This window comes from Cygnus olor, unplaced genomic scaffold, assembly GCF_009769625.2.
Source record: "Cygnus olor isolate bCygOlo1 unplaced genomic scaffold, bCygOlo1.pri.v2 S102, whole genome shotgun sequence".
Classification (NCBI taxonomy): Eukaryota; Metazoa; Chordata; class Aves; order Anseriformes; family Anatidae; genus Cygnus; species Cygnus olor.
This window is the reverse complement of record NW_024429084.1, coordinates 158,806-171,470: the sequence shown is the minus strand read 5'-3', so window position 1 is coordinate 171,470 and position 12,665 is coordinate 158,806. Positions and strand designations below refer to the sequence as shown.

General features: G+C 50.6%; 1 long non-coding RNA gene across 1 annotated transcript in view; it reads right to left on the bottom strand.

The window, feature by feature from the left end:
* Positions 1 to 1,784: 1,784 nt before the first annotated feature.
* Positions 1,785 to 12,665, bottom strand: part of LOC121063090 — a 21,685-nt gene continuing 10,804 nt past the window's right edge. The window contains exons 2-3 of the long non-coding RNA XR_005815837.1: positions 4,638 to 4,644; positions 1,785 to 1,858 (exon numbers count right to left, since the gene is read on the bottom strand). This is a non-coding gene — a long non-coding RNA (uncharacterized LOC121063090). The remainder of the gene's footprint in view (positions 1,859 to 4,637; positions 4,645 to 12,665) is intronic.

Genomic DNA, 12,665 nt, shown 5'->3' with positions numbered 1-12,665 from the left:
GTCATGATAGCTCTTCAGTAATTTGAACATCATTGGGTAACCCTAATGACATGTCTCCAGACTGTGTTTCTGGCTTTTTCTAAGGGTAAACAACTAGACAAAAGGGTACCAGTGGGCTGATGGCATAACTGCATTGAATACAGAGAACGTCAAATAGTTGTCTACCTTGCCTGGTCTCACACAGGACCCTTCTTTTGTGGGGTTGCTGAGAGCCGAAGAAGAGCAGGTGCTGATGGCTGCCACAACGGTGCACCGGCAGCAATAGCGCACTGACCTCTAGCTCCTCCAAGCTCAAGAGCTATGTATTCCTGTGAGCAAAAAGTCAGACAAAGGGGGCAGGAGACCTGCTTGGATGATCAAGGAGATCCTGGAATGACTTAAATGGAAGAAGGAAGTATACATAACGTGGAAAAGGGGACAAGCCACTTGGGAAGAATATAGGGACATTGTCCGAGGATGCAGGGAAGTGACAGGGAAGTCCAAGGCCCATTTGGAGTTAAATCTTGCAAGGGGTGTCAAGGACAACAAAAAGGGCTTTTTCAAATATATCAGTTGCAGAAGGAAGGTGAAGGAAAATGTGGGCCCACTGCTTAATGAGGTGGGTGCCCTGGTGACAAAGGATACAGAGAAGGCAGAATTACTGAATGCCTTCTTTGCTTCAGCCTTCACTGCTAAGACCAGCCCTCCAGAATCTCTGATCTTAAGGACAAGGGAGGAAATCTGGAGAAACGAGGACTTCCCCTTGGTTGAAGAGGATCAGGTCGGAGATCTCTTAGGCAAACTTGACACCCACAAATCCATGGACCTTGATAGGATACATCCATGAGTGCTGAGGGAGTTAGCGGATGTTACTGGTGGCCCACTCTCCATCATCTTTGAAAGGTCATGGAGAACAGGAGAGGTGCCTGAAGACTGGAATAAAGCTCACGTTATGCTGCTCTTCAACAAGGGCAAGAAGGAGGACCCAGGCAACTACAGGCCAGTCTGCCTCACCTCCATCCTTGGAAAGGCGATGGAACAGCTCATCCTGGAGGTCATCTCCAGCATGTGGAGGAGAAGAAGATGATCAGGAGTGGTCAGCATGGGTTCACTAAGGGAAACCATGCTTCACCAATTTGATAGCCTTCTATGATGGAATGACTAGCTGAGTGGGTGAGGGGAGAGCAGTGAATGTTGTCTGCTTTGACTTCAGCAAGGCTTTCACCACTGTCTCCCATAACATCCTGATAGGCAAGCTCAGGAAGTGTGGGATGGATGAGTGGTCAGTGAGGTGGATTGTGAGTTGGCTGGATGGCAGAATTCAGAGGGTTGTGCTTAGTGGAACAGAGTCTATTTGAAGGCCTATAGCCAGCAGTGTCCCCAGGGATCTACACCGAGTCCAGTCATGTTCAACTTATTTGTCAATGACCTGGACGATGGAATAGAGTGCACCCTCAGCAAGTATAAAGATGTGCTTCGAGTAAAGATGTGTTTCGAGTCAAAGCTCTCCTCAGGCTCTCCTTAAAGCTCAACTCAAGCTCTCTTGCTCAGATCCCTACCTCAGGGAAGTTGGGGCACTTGTGTTCAGTGTCTGTTTAGCATTTGGTAGTTTTGTTTTCATTGCCTTGTCCTATGTGCATGTCTTCAGGGCTGTGCTGAGGATGCCCTCTGAGCAGGGCTGGCTCAAAGCCTTTTCCACTTGCCTCCCTCACTTGGCCGTGGTCTCCCTGCATAGCATCACTGCCATGGTTGCCTACGTGAAGCCTCCCTCCATCACCTTCCCATCCCTGGACCTGGTGGTTTCAGTTCTGTACTCAGTGTTGCCTCCAGCAGTGAAACCCTCATCTACATCATGAGGAACAAGGAGCTAAAGGAGGCACTGAGGATGTTATTCTAATATACAGTATTTCCCCATCAATGAGGTACCTGCACATCTTCCTCACATATACCCAGGCAAGGCAGAAACACCTTTGTTCATGTATTTCAAAATTGCTTTTAATTCTTTGTAATATTATTCCAATGAAAATATTTTTTCTTCGTCTCACTTCTTCTACTGTTTTTGTTGTTGTTGTTGTTGTTTTTTAACCCAAAGACCTCATTTACAGGTGCTGGTAAGCTCTTTGTAATTAACTAAATAAAATAACCAGCAGGTAGTCATTTTCTGTGACTCTTGTTTCTCATAATTGCTCTTCAGGTACAGCAGAGGTTGTGGGATGAAGAGCCCAGCTGCAATGTGGAGGAAAAGCAGAGATGTAGCTGAGGGACTCAATGATTTTTCTGCAGTAGTCTGTACCAAAAAGTTCTCCTAGGCCTCTGAATTCAGTAAAAGAGATAAAGGATGAGAAGAGTATGTATTGACAGGAAGGCCATTAAAAGCCACCAGGACAAGGGCCATTTTCTGTCTCTGCAGGGGACTAACTCTGGGCAAGGCTCAGCTTGGGAAGCAGCCCTGTCGGATCTCCTTGGTGGGTAGTGAGCTGGGAAGAAGGCAGCCATGTGCCCTGGCAGCACAGGAGGGAAGGCTGAGGGGCACCTCCCCGCAGCCTGCCAGGAGCTGCAGGGATGTCAGGAAGAGCCCAGGATCAGGCTCTGCCCCGTGGTGCGCAGGGAGAGGGCAAAGCCAGGGGATGTGGGGCGAAGCAGGAGCTGCTGGGCCTGCAGAGCAGGAAAAGCTTTGTCCCCCAGCCTGGGGCTTGTCCGCAGCAAGGTGGCCATGAGCCCTGCCTGCCCTCCTCCTGCCATGCTCCATGCGGTGCCTGCAGCAGAGGGGACCCCTAGCCAGACCTCGCATGGGGCTCTGACACCCACCTCACCCCGGCCCTCTCCAGCGCCCTCCTTGCTGCTCTCTGATGCACGCCAGGACCTCCCAGTGCATGCCGGCCAGCACATCTGCTGAGGGCCAGTGTGGCTGCTGCAGGGGCAGGGAGCTCAGCATGGCCCTTGCAGCCCCCTGCCCTGCGCCTGCCTCTCCCCTTGCCCTCGGCCCCAGCCTTGTCTCTGCTGGCAGGAGCGCTCTTGGCATGCACTTCCTGGCCTCCCCTCGCCTGCGCACAGCTGCTGGCCACTCAGGCTGCTGGCACAAATGTGTCCTCACAAGCAGCACCACCCCTTGGGCTGCTTCTCCTGGCCTCCCTCACCCCACTGCCTTGACTCCTTGTCTCTGCTGGGCCCCACCTTCCACACCCAAATGTGTCCCTTGGCTGTCGGCTCCATTCCCCTGTCCCGTGGGATGAGAGAGACATGGGACATATTACCTTTAGGTGTTGTGGTGCTTGCATAATCCAGATTGGTTATGGCACAAAAAGACAGTTCCTTCACCAGCGATCAACATCCTTCTTCACGTTAGGCCACAGCTGAACATCCTTTACAATTCTTAGAATGTTTGCTTTATCTCACAGATGAACTGGATTAGGTCTCCTTGATTATTCTGAGGCACAATGCAATGCTTTTTGCCTTCTACCACTACAGCACAGTATGTAGGACTCTCCCGTACTCTGTGCATTGACCTGACGGGTCATTTCACATTTTTTACTTTCATATCCCTGTTGGAAGGGAATGATTCACAAACTGGGGTAAGCTGATGGGTTCTGCCTCAGCCATTTGAAGTGTCCTGCTCATGAGTCTTTCAGCCTGAGTTTGCCACAGATAACCCATGATGGTAAATGGATGTTCAGCTGCTAACTAGGAATAAGGGAGAGTATATTGGGTTTTCCAGTGGCCATTTCAAATTTAGGTGAATCCCAAAAACCCACTGAACTAGGGTGTTGTCTTTGAAGGGGTTTGATGTGTTGGGCTGGGCTGGAGTTATTGGGACAAAGACCACTGCTGGCAGTGGACACGCTCTGGTATCTCCACCTGGCTCCATATGCATCCTCCAAAGGGCTCTGGTCTCTTGCATGTCCTGTTTGCTTATTGTCTGACAGCAAAGCTCTGCCTGAATACCCAGTAATTTCTTTAGTACTTAAGTAAAAAAGCATCTATTCATCACCTCAAACATTTCAATCCTTTCTATAAAACATTACACATGAAGTGTAATTTCTATCATGAAGAAATTTCAATTTTCAGGATGTATATTCATCGCTGGAGAAGAAATTCTGAAGTTCACCTGTACTTGCTTGGTCATCGCTTTGTCTATCATGGTGTGCTCCCTCATCTTCCAGGCACATCCGCATGTCTTGATCAAACAGACCCTACTGAATGTCCCCTTTCCAGCTGCCTGTCTGGACCTACGCACTTCCCATTGTTCTCCTGGTTTGCCCTCCACTTACTCTTTGATCATTAGACTGCTCTCATCGACACAGTTGCTGTTTTGAGCTTCAGGTAGAAGCAGCCCAGCTTGCCCATCTATCAGCAGTCTGTCTAATTGTTTCCTTAGCAAGATCCTCATCATTTCTCATTGAATTCATATGATATGGATTAATACTAACACTATTATTTACAATTTCCTATCTATCAGTATAAAATAGTTCTTGTGCAGACATTCTTCTGGGAAGGTAAACTTCACAGGAGGCATACAAGATGAGGAGCTTGCTCTGTTTTTTTGGAAAATTGCAGCATGATTTCATGTTATTTGGTTTGAAGTAGGAAAAACCTGTCTGTGCAGTCAGGTCTCTAAGGAAAGCAGGTGTGAGCTTTTGCAAAGGAGCTGTAACATCCACCTGAAGACTTCTGACTGGTGTAAGTAAAAGTGATGCACGGACCAGGTGGCCAATGACAGAAATGGTGGGTGGTGAGAAACAAGGTTGTCCTTGCAGTGTCAGACCTCAAGAGTCTGGTTTTGCTCCCTATACATAGCTCCTTAGGGGTAGCCCTGGATCACTGTAAATTGGAGAATGATGATCTGAACTGAAACACAACAAAAATCACCCTTTAAAATGAGAAATATTTCTGATAGATATTCTTTGAAATCTCCCTCCTTAACTATACAATGAAAGCTCTCCAATTAGCTATACAACTCTTGAAGACTTGAAGAAAATTGCGGGAGAGGTAGGGCTCCTTAGGAGTTTCTGCATTTTAATAAGTTCCATTGTGTATTTTGGTGCTGAGTCTATGAAGCTCAGGTACTGAGAGGAGAATGATGCAACCGATTGAGAAAGTAAAGTCAGAAGGAAAAGTTGAAGTGACTTGGAGTATTAATGGGCCCCACTGAGGGCTGTTACTAAGAAAGCCTCCCTGGGGACTTGTTACGGCAGATAATTGGAGGCCATGATTACAGACAGGCAAAGGTACTGCGCTGAGAAAACTCTTGGTTTGTTTTGGTGAAGTATAAGGGTCAAGGACTGACCCCAGCCACTGGAAGAGAAGATCCTGCACCCCCATGTCTGGCTTGGGGCTCTTCCTGGGGGTCTGTGGGATGTGGTGGGCAGTGTGATGCCACAGGAAGAGCAATGGTATGACACCTCCCAGCCTCTGCACAGGGTCACAAGAAAGCAATGAGGCCCCATTGCAATGACTGTACTTCATCTCCTCATAAGCTCTAGCCAAGGGGACGAAAATGCCCTTCTTGCCAGCACCCACCTCTTTGTCCACTCCAGACTTTCCTATGCTGTCTCACACTTTGCCCTGTTTCCTCGAAGTCTGCAGACACCCGTTTCTGTTCACCACCTTGCTCTCATCCTGGCATTGCTGTGATTTCACCGATATCTTGTCAACCCTCACCATCTGTTTCTTGAAACACAAAACCATGGTCTGATCACAGACGCTCTTTGGGTGACCTCTGGCAACACAGCATGACACTTTGAGGGACACTTCCTCCTCGTGGCCAGTGCCAACCTTCCATGGTGCACTTTCTGGCAGTTTTCCTCTCCTGCTCTTTCCCAATACCAAAGAAAGCTCCATCAGGGTGGAAACCACTCCTAAAGTAGGAATTCCAACCCATAAGCCTTCTTGTGGCCTGTCAGCCAACCAGATGGAAGTCACTTCACCTGCATCTTCCAAGCCGTGGGCCTGCTGCTGGCCTTGCAGCTTCTTGGCTAGACACACCCAAGCCTTGTGCCTCCTGCAGTCCAGTCATGTGATCAAACAGGAGGGACAGGACAACCCATGTTGGGGCCTTCTTTCTGTCTGGGTTGTCCTGGGTATGTAGGCAGAGGGGATCCCACAGTCAGCATGCCAACCAGGTGCCTTCTGCTGGCCTACCAGGGCCACTGGCAGATGTCAGCCAAAAAGTACAGACCCCAGGGAGAAGTGAAGGGTGACCTGCCACCTACAGACAGAAGTGACCTCACAGTCCCTTTCTGTGACATGTTCCTGCTGCTGCCCTATCAACTGCAGAGACAGAAGTGACCTCACAGTCACTTTCACAGTCACATTCCTCCTGCTGGATCAGGAGATCCTGAGGCAGAGCTGAGCTCATCAGGGCATTCCCAGCTATCTCCTCCTTGTGGCCCACATGCTGATCAGATCCATGGCCCCTCACATTTATCTTTGAATGCCATGTGACTGCACGGCAACCTCATGATTCCTGCCCTGCCCCAAGGGGCCAAGGGCCTAAAGTTAAGGCTTAGTAGAGGGGTTGAAGATGAGGAGGTTAATGAACAGTAACGGGGGCTTTATGTGTTAGATGTTCATGCATGGGATTAGGGACTAGGTCTCATATTTCTGGGTTAGAGATTAATCAAAGATTTAGTGGGAGGGTTTGGTGTTCTGCTTGGTGTGTCAGGTCTGTGGTTAGGGTATGGGCAAACTCTGTGGTTTAGGTTTTTTTTTTTAGGTCTGTCAGGAAGTTGTCTAGGGTTAAATAGAGCATTTTAATGCTAGTGTTAAGGGCAGGGATTAGGGTGAGCAAGAGAGTAAGAGAAAAGGGTTATGGGCTGACTTTTGGCTTAAATGGATGCTTTGAGGTCAGGCATTGGAGTAGAGGAATCCTGTTGGGATGTGGAGTAGCATTTAGGTTTAGGGATTAAGGATACTGGTTACAATGCTGTAAGGGCCTCACATGACTGTTTTAAGTCATTGTTAGAGCAGAATCAACATTATCTCACAGAATCACACAGAATCACAGAATCACAGAATCACAGAATCACAGAATCACAGAATCGTCTAGGTTGGAAGAGACCTCCAAGATCACCCAGTCCAACCTCTTACCTAATACTAACAAGTCCTCCACTAAACCATATCACTAAGCTCAACATCTAAACGTCTCTTAAAGACCTCCAGGGATGGTGACTCAACCACTTCCCTGGGCAGCCTATTCCAATGTCTAACAACGCTTTCAGTAAAGAAGTTCTTCCTAATATCCAACCTAAACCTCCCCTGGCGCAACTTTAGCCCATTCCCCCTCATCCGATCACCAGGCACGTGGGAGAATAGACCAATCCCCACCTCGCTACAGCCTCCTTTAAGGTACCTGTAGAGAGCGATAAGGTTGCCCCTGAGCCTCCTCTTCTCCAGGCTGAACAATCCCAGCTCCCTCAGCCGCTCCTCATAAGACTTGTTCTCCAGACCCCTCACCAGCTTCGTCGCCCTTCTCTGGACTCTCTCGAGCACCTCGATGTCCTTCTTGTAGCGAGGGGCCCAAAACTGAACACAGTACTCGAGGTGTGGCCTCACCAGAGCTGAGTACAGGGGGACAATCACCTCCCTAGACCTGCTGGCCACGCTGCTTCTTATACAAGCCAGGATGCTGTTGGCCTTCTTGGCTACCTGAGCACACTGCTGGCTCATATTCAGCCGACTATCAACCAGTACTCCCAGGTCCTTCTCTGCTAGGCAGCTTTCCATCCACTCCTCTCCCAGCCTGTAGCGCTGCTTGGGATTGTTATGCCCCAGGTGCAGGACCCGGCATTTGGCCTTGTTGAACTTCATACAGTTGGCCTCAGCCCATTGGTCCAGCCTATCCAGATCCTCCTGCAGAGCCTTCCCACCCTTGAGCAGATCGACACACGCACCTAACTTGGTGTCGTCTGCAAACTTACTGAGGGTGCACTCAATCCCCTCATCCAGATCATCGATAAAGATATTGAAGAGGACTGGCCCCAGTACTGAGCCCTGGGGGACTCCACTAGTGGCCAGCCTCCAACTGGATTTGACTCCATTCACCACAACTCTTTGAGCCCGGTTATCCAGCCAGTTTTTAACCCAACGAAGTGACCCCAGTCCAAGCCACGAGCAGCCAGTTTTTTGAGGAGAATGTTGTGGGAAACAGTGTCAAAAGCCTTACTGAAGTCAAGGTAGACCACATCCACAGCCTTTCCCTCATCCACTAAGCGTGTCACTTTGTCATAGAAGGAGATAAGGTTTGTCAAGCAGGACCTGCCCTTCATAAACCCATGCTGACTGGGCCTGATCGCCTGCTTGCCCTGTAAGTGCCGCGTGATGACACTCAAGATAATCTGCTCCATGAGCTTCCCTGGCACTGACGTCAAAATAACAGGCCTATAGTTCCCCGGGTCTACCCTCCGACCCTTCTTGTAGATGGGCGTCACATTTGCTAGCTGCCAGTCGACTGGGACCTCCCCTGATAGCCAGGACTGCCAATAAATGATGGAAAGCGGCTTGGCCAGCTCCTCTGCCAGTTCTCTCAGTACCCTTGGGTGGATTCCATCCAGCCCCATCGACTTGCGTACATCCAAGTGCTGTAGCAGGTCGCCAACCATTTCCTCGTGGATAGTGAGGGCCACATCCTGCTCCCCATCCCCTTCCACCAGCTCAGGGTACTGGGTATCCAGAGAACAACTGGTTTTGCCGCTAAAGACTGAGGCAAAGAAGGCATTAAGCACCTCAGCTTTTTCCTCATCCCTTGTAACTAAGTTTCCCCCCGCATCCAGTAAAGGATGGAGATTCTCCTTAGTCCTCCTTTTGGTGTTGATGTATTTGTAAAAACATTTTTTGTTATCTTTAACCGCAGTGGCCAGATTGAGCTCCAGATGAGCTTTGGCCGTTCTAATTTTGTCCCTGCACAGCCTCGCAACAGCCTTATAGTCCTTGTGAGTGGCCTGCCCTCTTTTCCAAAGATTATAAACCCTCTTTTTTCTCCTAAGCTCGATCCACAACTCCCTGTTCAGCCAGGCTGGTCTAGTTCCGCGCCGGCTCGTCTTTGGGCACGTGGGAACAGACCGCTTCTGAGCCATTAAGATTTCCTTCTTGAAGAGTGCCCAACCTTCCTGGACTTCTCTGCCCTTCAGAACCACCTCCCAAGGGACTCTGCCAACCAGTGTCCTGAACAGCTCAAAGTCTGCCCTCTTGAAGTCCAAGACAGCAGTTTTACTGGTCCCCTTCCTGGCTTCGCCAAGAATAGAGAATTCTACCATTTCGTGGTCACTCTGCCCAAGACAGCTCCCGACCACCACATCTCCCACCAGTCCGTCACTGTTTGTGAACAGAAGGTCTAGCGGGGCACCTCTCCTGGTAGGCTCTCTAACCAGCTGCATCAGGAAGCTATCTTCCATGCTCTCCAGAAACCTCCTAGACTGCTTTCTCTGGGCTGTGTTGTGCTTCCAGGATATGTCTGGGAAGTTGAAGTCCCCCACGAGAACAAGCGCTGATGATTTTGCAACTTCTGCCAGCTGCCTGTAGAACTCCTCATCTGTCTCCTCATCCTGGTTCGGCGGTCTATAACAGACCCCCACCAGGATGCTTGCCTTGTTGGCCTTCTCACTGATCCTAACCCACAGAGACTCAACCTTATCATTCCCAGCCTCAAGTTCCTCAACATCAAAACACTCTCTAATATAGAGAGCCACAGCACCACCACTTCTGTGCTGCCTGTCCCTTCTGAAGAGCCTATAGCCAGACACTGCAGCACTCCAGTCGTGAGAGTGGTCCCACCACGTTTCCGTGATGGCAACCAAGTCATAGCCTGCCTGCTGCACGATGGCTTCCAGCTCCTCTTGTTTGTTACCCATGCTGCGTGCATTAGTGTAGATGCACTTCAGTCGGGCCATTGCCTTCTCCCCCGGCCTTGCCATTTTTCCCCCTGGCACAGCTCCAACAAGCCTTATTTCAGCCCCGTCCCCCTTCTTACCTAGTTTAAAGCCCTCTCAATGAGCCCTGCCAGCTCCTGGGCTAGGATCCGTTTTCCCCTTAGAGATAGGGACCTGTCTGCTGCCATCGGGCCGGGTGCCAAGTAAAGTGCCCCATGGTCAAAAAAAACAAAATTTCTGTGTTGGCACCAGCCTCTGAGCCATGTGTTAATCAGGTGGGCTTTCTGTGTCCACTCTGTACCCCTCCCTGCTATTGTAGGGATGGACGAAAACACCACCTGTACTCCCGCTCCATCCACTAACCGTCCCAGTCCCCTAAAGTCCCATTTGATAGCCTTCAGGCTTCTCTCTTCAATATTATCACTGCCAGCCTGGACTATCAAAAGCGGATAGTAGTCAGGGGGGTGAACCAGGTTTGGAAGCTTTCTGGCAACATCCCTGACCCTGGCCCCAGGGAGGCAGCAGACTTCCCTATGGGTAGGGTCAGGCTGACAAATAGGGCCCTCTGTCCCCCGGAGAAGGGAGTCGCCTACAACAATTACCCTTCTGTCTTTCTTGGTGGAGGCAGTCTTGAGGCGTGGAGTCGACCTCCTCGCCCTAGGTATCCTCCTGGGTAGACTTTCTACCTCATCTTCACCCACCAGTCTCTCAAGCTCCAGGGCCTCAAACCTGTTGTGTACGCGCACCTGGGAAGGTGGGGGCGGTAGGAGGGGGGTGTCTCCTGCGAGGTCAAGCAGGGACCTGTCTCCATTCCTCCTTAACTCCTAGGTCCCCTCCTTCTGCCCGACAGGGCAGGGGGTCCACCGCCCTTTGGGGTGTCTCACCCCGGTACCTCTCCTTCAGGCCCTGCAGGGAGTTGCTCCACCAGTCTATCTCCTGCTCACACTCCCTGATAGCCCTCAACCTCTCTACCTCCTCCCTGATCTCTGACACCAGGCGGACCAGGTCATCCACCTGCTCGCACCTCATATACACAGTCCCTCTGCCTCCCTCAGATGGCAGCAACAGGTTCAGACACTCCCTGCATCCGGAGACCTGAACTGCCGCATTTTTGAGCGGGCAGTCAGTCTGGGTGGTTACAGACTTTCTAGAGAGAGCAGTCTGCCTGGTGTAGGCCATTGCAGCCCAGCTAGCAGTCAACAGCTGTTAGAGGAGTTGTTCATATGGGCGGGGGCGGAATGTTCTGCCCTCTCTGCCCTCCCTGCTCGCCCTGCCTGCGCTAATTGCCGCACCACCCCCTTCTGACGCGCCACGCTCTGTTTGCCCGCCCTGTTCGCTGCTCTCCTGGTCGCTCGCGCTCCCTAGGGGCTGCTTTTGAACGGCCAGGGAGGGGTTGCTGCTGGCTCCGCCTACGCCTCATCAGCCTCCCTCACAAGGGCTGCCGGGTTCTGGCGGCTCCCTTGAGTGGCCTCGATGCCGGAAAAAAAGCCCTGCCTGTCCCGATCCCCCGCTCCACTGCAGAACGCGTCTGCCCCGGAGCCGATCGCCTCGGCAAGTGGCCAATCTGAACCCTCTTACCTCTACAGAATCTTTAATTTCTGCTGGCCAAGCTCCTCTTCCCTCTCCCAAATCTCACATCGTTCCTGTGCAAGCTTTTCCTGACCTCCCCATATCAGTAATCTTATTGGGTGCAGCTTATTAGTCATTTTACTGGAGCAGCTGTGCGGAGCAGCTGTGCTCAGCAGCTCTGCACCACCACAAAAGTGCACTTCAGGCCCTCATGCATGCTTCATTTTCCCCCGGGTGTACTGGAGGCAGTAGCCCCCTCTGTGTAGAAAACAGAAAGCAGTCCTGAAGGATGACTTTAGGCAAAAGCTGACACCTCTGACATGACAACCCCTGTCCAAGACCTCTTCCCCTATGGGGCCTACCGGGTACTTAGGAAGAGTGGATCTCACAAACTATGTGCAAAACAAGTGCCTTCTGCTGCCCTATCACAGACACTGGCAGATGTGAGCCTAAAGGCACTGATCCCAGTCAGGAGTCAAGGGATGACCTGTCAGCTATTTCAGAAAGAGCTCAACTCACAACCCGCTTTACAGACATTCTCTTAGGAATGGATTATGAATTTCTGAGGCACCACTGACTTCATAATACCATTCCTACAAAGCACCCCCTTTTTGGCCCAAAATCTGACCAGGTATCATAGAATGGCATGGGTTTCAAGGGGCCTTAAAGATTCTAACCCCACTGCCACAGGCAGACATGCCACCCAGTAAATCTGGTTGCTCAAGGCCTCATCTAACCTGGTCTTGAAAACCTCCAGGGATGTCCAGCCTCTCTGGACAACCTGTTCCACTGCCTCACCACTTTCTGAGTGAAAAATTTCCTCCTAACCTCTAATCTCAAACCTACCCTCTTTTAGTTTGGAACTATCCCCCCTTGTCCTGTCATTACCTGATTGAGCAGAGCTGATCTTCTTTATAAGTCCCCTTTAAGTACTGAAAAGCCACAATGTTGGCCAGGTGGAAGTGAGCTGGTTGTGATCCTTCAAGCCCATGGCACTGCTGTTGGACTCCCAGCCTCTCTGACACACAGGAGACAGCTCCTTGCCAATCCTGGGAGGTGCTAGGGCAGGAGGAACCTTGCAGTCAATGCAAACCTTCATTCAAAGTCAAACCTTCAAAGTCAAACCTTTTTTCTGTCAGAGACTCATAGAACAGGTCACTTCCAATTTGGGTTGGAAGTGATCTTAAAGATCGTCTAGTCAAATTTTCTTCCATGGACAGGGACAATTTCCGTTAGATCAGGTTGCCCAAAGTC